The sequence below is a fragment of the Camellia sinensis genome, chromosome 5 (assembly GCF_055761805.1).
Source record: "Camellia sinensis isolate YWXY chromosome 5, ASM5576180v1, whole genome shotgun sequence".
NCBI classification, from domain to species: Eukaryota; Viridiplantae; Streptophyta; class Magnoliopsida; order Ericales; family Theaceae; genus Camellia; species Camellia sinensis.
Window position 1 is genome coordinate 86,156,767 of NC_138965.1, and position 6,781 is coordinate 86,163,547.

Below are 6,781 nucleotides of genomic sequence, written 5' to 3' on the forward strand. Positions count from 1 at the left end.
AAAAAAAAATTCATACAGAATGTTGTGATTTAATATGGATCTTTCACTTTAAAACTAAACAACCATAAAGATAAATTTTATTCATAAAAAAATATATATTATCGCATTTTATTATTGTGATATGTTTTGTGTATATATATATATTTTGGTATGAATATAGTTTTCCATTATGTGTTCAACATCTTATAATGTGAGTGCTATAATATAAATAAACATAGATTTATACATATTTGATTTTTGTGTATAGAAAATAGATGGGGGCATTTCAGTATTTATGTTGTTAAGTAAGGTGACATCAACAATGTTTGATAGAATTGCTAATGGATGCCTACTGGTGGACTAAAATGTATATTATTTTCAAAAATAAGAGAGGTTAGTGTCATTTTTCAAATCTCAAGGGAGGTTTGTATAATCACACAAAATCATAGAGGAGGTTATTATAATATACCTATTTTATTTAATTTTTAGTCGAGACTTGCAACATATTTTAAAAGTTCACTACTTGACATAAAGATTTAGCCCATCAACGAGTCCCTCCAAAATTATTAATTAAATGTAACACTCCGTTTATTTATGTAGAAAATATTTTTCGCATTTTTCGTCGTTTGGTATAACGGAAAACAAAAGTCAATCAAAAATATTTTTTATGGTCAATGGAAAACAAATATGTTTTAAGTAGAAAATAATTTTTACTTTTAAAAGGTAGAAAATATTTTTCAAACCAAAGTTTTATTAGTGCCACCACATTACCACCGCTACCATCACCTCCATAGTCACCACCACCATTGCCAGCACTATCTCCACTAGCCCACAATCACCACCACTACTACCTTTACCTCATTACAAGGGCAGATGCAAAGAGGGACCAAGGGGGGCACTTGTCCCCCTGCGTTTTAGAATATATATATATATATATTATATGTTTATAAAGAATATATTTCAAATAAAAAAAATATACAAAAGTAATATTTAAAGTGAAATATCAATGATATTTTTTAAATTATGAAAACAATAATAGTTGTTTTAATTAAAAATGAAAAGATTACGACAATTCATATTATTATGTATTAAAATTCTATGAAAACGATGATATCCATAATTATTACATGCAAACATAATTAATCTCACTATGAGAATTTACTAGATTGTTAGTTACATTTCATATATGAGAATTTACCCTCCATGTATTGCTTTACATTAATTTCAAGAACAAAACCAAACATAAGAAAACGTTTACTATGAAAAATAATTTCTGAAAAAAAAATTCTATAAAAAATGTTTTCTGAAAACTTTTTCAGAAAATATTTTTCACTAAAACGAACAGAGTGTAAATTATTTGGGCAAGTAAAAGTATTTGGACTATACACTATTATAACCATCATTCATTGTGGAAATTATTTCTTAAGAATATATTTTCAATATTTGGACAAAAAAGAAACAAATTTTTTTTTTGGTTAAGTAAGAAAAAATGTTCATTTGTTTACTCCTTTTTTTTTTTTTTTTTTTTTGGATCAGAATCATTTGTTTACTCTCATTTTGGAGTGATTGACAACAGATGAACTATATTATTTCCCTTTTGAACGTTAAAAATATATTTTATGAGATTATTAATTTCTACATGTTTAAAAAAAATGTTTAAAAGATGTTACACGTGTATGCAAAATATATTCCATTTCAAAATTTCAAAACTATAAACAAAACATGAAAATATTCTACTTAAAAATCCAATCAATTCACAATATAAATTAAAATGGACAAATTAAAAAAAAAAATTCATAGGGTTTGACCCTTGTTGCAAAATAAATTATGAGTTTTTAATTTTTTTCAATTTAAATTCTAATATTTTGATTTATTTTCAATTTAAACTATCTCTCTACTTTTTTCGTTAAGCAAAATTAATGAAAAATAATAATATTTTAATCATTAAACTTAACAAAAAATAATATTTTAAACATTTTATATACACTTACATTAAGTTTAATAGCTAAAATATTCTCTCTCTTTTTTGTCGGATTTACTTAACGGAAATAGAGAAATGATTTATATTGTAAATAAATCAAAATATTATGGTTTAAATTGACAAAATTAAAAATTAAAGATTTAGTTTGTTATAAGGGTTAAACTGTTGATTTTTATTAATTCCCCATTAAAAATTAATACTTTAAGACTAATTTCATTATTTAACTAACTAATCCGAAGGATATATTAGTCCAACCGTTTGTATCCTACATCTCCTTAGGATTGAGTTATCTCATATATAAAAGACTACTAGTCTAACTGAACTATTAGTGTGACTTTCATCTTTCTAATGAAATGCAAACTAATTAATCTATTGGATATAAAATCTAATCTGATGACTCAATTCCATGAAATAAATGTGATCTGGAAATGACACGGAGAACGATGTCAGTGGCGATTTAGACAATGGTCATAACAGCCACAAACTCTAATGGATACAGTGATCATTAATCCGAGAGACAGAGAGAGAGATCTAGGGTTTTTTGTACTTATAGAGATAATTTGGTCCATTTAAGTCAAATATTTTCTTTATTGTTCTACAATTTAAAATCTTAATGATTTTAACTAGCAAACAAACTATTATAATTCTGAACTGTTATAGTCCCTAATTTTCTCTTTTTATAACTCAAAAAATTGAAAAAACAACTATATTGGGAGTTTGAACTTGAAAGACCCTCCAACATTTTGCAATTATATATAATAGATTTAAGAAAAGAAAATTTAATTTATATTATTTTTTAAGACACGTTCTCAAAAGTTCTAAAATGGTAAAGATAATTTAGAGAGGGAAAGAGAGAGAAAAAAAAAACTGCATAATCAATTAAAACGATTAGACAGAATTTGAAAAATAATGATCTATTAATCTTGTAACAAAAATTAAAATTATTTTACTTTATTTTTTCTATAAATATATTTAGAAGGATTTTAAAAGTTAAAAACATAATTTAATTTTTGTGGAAGCATTTTTAGAAAGATTATGTTGCGAAGGACTTTGAAAACAATTCTTTATTAGTCAATTAGCGGTAATCCGTTCTATGCACGGGCAAATAATAACAAGTGGTAAACAATACTAAAAATTAACTATTAAATATTATGATACTAATTTAGATAGTTATATTTGACTTATCTCATTATGTATACAAAAAATAAAAAATAAAATCAAGTTTAAATTTGAAGATAAATTATAAGAATATAGGAAGAAAAAATAGATGAATCCTAGAAAAAGAGGTGGTGAGAAATTCAATTAACATCAAATGAAGATTGAAATAAATAAATAAATAAATAAATCAAGCTCAAATTTAAAAATTAAAAATTAAAATAAGATAAACTTGAAAAAGAAAATATAATATAACATAATTCTAATAATAGAAGAATTGGAGAGGGTAATAGCTTAAAAATTGGACAAGAGTGAAATGCGCCACCTATAAATTTTTTAAAATTTTAAAAAAAAAAAAACTCAAAAATATGAGAAGAATTGAAGTAATAGATTAAAAATTAGATAAGAGTGAAATGTCACTTATAATTTTTTAAAATTTAAATTTAATTACTAAAATGACATTGCCACATCATAATTATGATATTTTTTTATATGAATTTTATGTATGTTTAACATTTTCAAATCATCAAATGTAAATTGAATCAAAGTTTACAATTGAGAATATATAATTCTACTATTTTGTCATAGGTATCCAACTAAATTTTTTTTTCTATTGACTATCAAAACTATTTTCTGTTAAGTTTACCCTACCCCCAATAAATTTTTTTTTCTATTGACTATCAAAACTATTTTCTGTTAAGTTTCCCCTACCCCCCTCCCTCTCCCTATACGTATAAAAAAAAATAAAAATAAAAAAGTTTGCAATCCTATGCAATCTTTAATCAAAATACAAAATCACAAATGTTTGGAAGTACATGTATGCTCTGTGGGAAGGTAGTGGGTTGCCGGGATTATTTGTAGTAGTGTAATTATGTATCAAGAGGAATTAAGGAATAGATGAGAGTTACCAGAGAAATATGGATAGATGCGTGTTTTCTTTTTATATCTATCTATTAGTTTTATTTTTTGTGTAATGGAGATGAATAGGCATGGAACGCTTCTGAAGAGTCTTTGCCATACAATTTTTATATTTTTAGAATTCACAGAAAATTAGGGATTGGGATTTGGAAAGCTGTGGATTTTTTTTATTATTAATTATTTAAATGGGAAAAATCCACTTTACCTTGTTTAGGTCATTTGTATTTTACTCCCTGGGTTTGGCTTTTGCCTAGTTTTTAATCGGATTGGACTGTACTGTTGGGCCCGTGGAGGCTTACTACGGGTCCCGTTTTGATAATCTGAACTGTTCAATGTGTAGAATTCGTTGAGTACTATAAGCCTGAAAAAAATCACGTTAATCGGATATTGGTAGTTATGTGATCAAATCAGTTTTGTATAAAAAAAAATAGACAGTGAATAAATTAACGGTTGACAAAAATCTGATTTGATCACATAGCTACCGATATCCGATTAACGTGATTTTTTATAGACTTATAGTACTCGGCGAGTTTTACACATTGAACGATTCAGATTATAAAAACGGAACCCATAGTAAGTCCTCACGGATCCAACAACACAGTCCAATCCGATTAAGGACCGAACAGAAGCCAACGCCTTACTCCCTATTATTTAGAAATAGCTACGTATCCCTCGTATGATTTTAATTATTTCGCAATTTACCTCCTTGCCGCTACTTATTCCGTCAAAATTGACAGAATTTGTAATACATGCACGGACAAATAAAGTAGATATTAAAAAAATTAATTTAAAAGTTTGAATATGATGTAAAAAGACACTTTTATTCAAAATTTCATCTTCTCCACTATCATCTTCTTTCCTAAAATTGTTTAATTTTTTTTTTTTCTTTTTTCAGGTTTTTCTCAGATCTTCCTCTTCCTCTTCTATGGAACAAGGCCCATCCCCATTCATTTCATCCTCTGCCTGGGAATCCAACACCAAAATCATCACCAACAATTTTTTTTCCAGCTCCATCTTTTTCTCCTCCGATTCAATCCCATTCGATCTGTTATCTTCAGTCGACCATTTTATTACCCAAAAATATGATTCAGTGATTCGGTTTGTTCCTATTCGATTTGTGGTTTGTTCATATTCGATTTGTTCCTTTTTTTTCTGGACTCCATCCTTACTGTAAATTTGTTTGATTCATGTTTGATTACTGTAAGTTTGTTAATTCATGGCTTCATTGGGCTCCATGTTTGATTAATTTTTTTATTCATGGCTTCTGGGCTCCATATCTCCTCCATCCTTACTGTAAATTTTGTTTATTCAAGATCTGTGCCACAAAATTCACTATATTTCAAGCATTTGTGTGTTTGCTCTGTTTCTTGAGAAGAAATGGACGCAAATGCTGGAATGGTTGAGATACATATACATATATAAAATATACTCATATTTATACAAGAGGCGGTTTGGTGCCTGTGGCTTGTCACTTTTTTTCTCCTATTTTGCCCTTAGTTTATTTTGAAATTACTATTTTATCCTTTAATTTGGTTGGTGAAGCAATTTCGGTGTAATTACGCAAATATTTTTAGTCAATTATGAAATATAAATCTTTTTTTTAACAAATTATAAATACACCAATAAGATTTGTTTAAAACATGAATCAGTCTTATAATAGTAGAAATTATAACTTTTGTTTGTTATAAATTTTAATTTAACACCAAACTCAGAAGAAGAAAAAAAAAAAAACTATTCTCTATTACAATAATAAATTATCAAAATTGTTTATTGAAAAATATTTCTCATTCCATTAAAAGTTATTAATTGACTTAATGATTTATTTATTAACAAAATAGTTAACTGAAAAATATTTTTCACATCATTAAAAATTATTAATTTACTAATTAATAAAATTGGTTATTTGTTATGCAAGCATGATTTATGTATTAATAGAATTAGTCATTTGTATATAGATATATTTTCTTCTACTTTTTTATTAGTTCAATTAATTATCTTAATAATTTTTTTAGATGAGAGAATTATCTTAATATTTGTTTTATATTTATATGTTGAGAAAAGTTACACACATAATTATTATTATTTTATAAATTCGGAAGAAATGTTAAAGTCTTATAAATTCATCCAAAATAATATGGTAATACAATTGGAGATTACATCATTAGGTGTATAACAAATCAAAAAATAATACATATCATACCACATAATTCTATAATATATCTAATTATTTATTTTATTTGATTTCATAGAACAATATTTTAATTTTTTAAAAATTATCAACATACAAAACTTAAATATACTGTAATAATAAGAATCGATTAGCTGCTTGAGGTTCATCTTTTCTTTTCGATTTTTCCCTTTCATTTTAAATAATTTACTAATTGTAGCCTATATGTTCAGTGAAGGTTTTTTTCGTAATTACGGAAATATTCTTGGTAAATTATGCAATAGGTTTTTTTGTAATTACGCAAACATTCTTGGTTAATCATGAAATAAGTTTTTTTGTAATTACGCAAACATTTTGAGTAATTCTCTTTCTACACACTTAATAATTTTTTTTGTATTACATTTTTGTCTTAAAATTAAATTACCAAAATATCCCTTTTTATTTGAAAAATCTGGTAGCTCGGCCATTGGAGTTGCTTTTAAGCGTTTGAGACATTATTCTCATCTTCATTGACTTTGTTATAGGGTAATTTATAAGCACCCAGTATAATTATGAACAGAAATTTAACTGTGAAGAAAAAA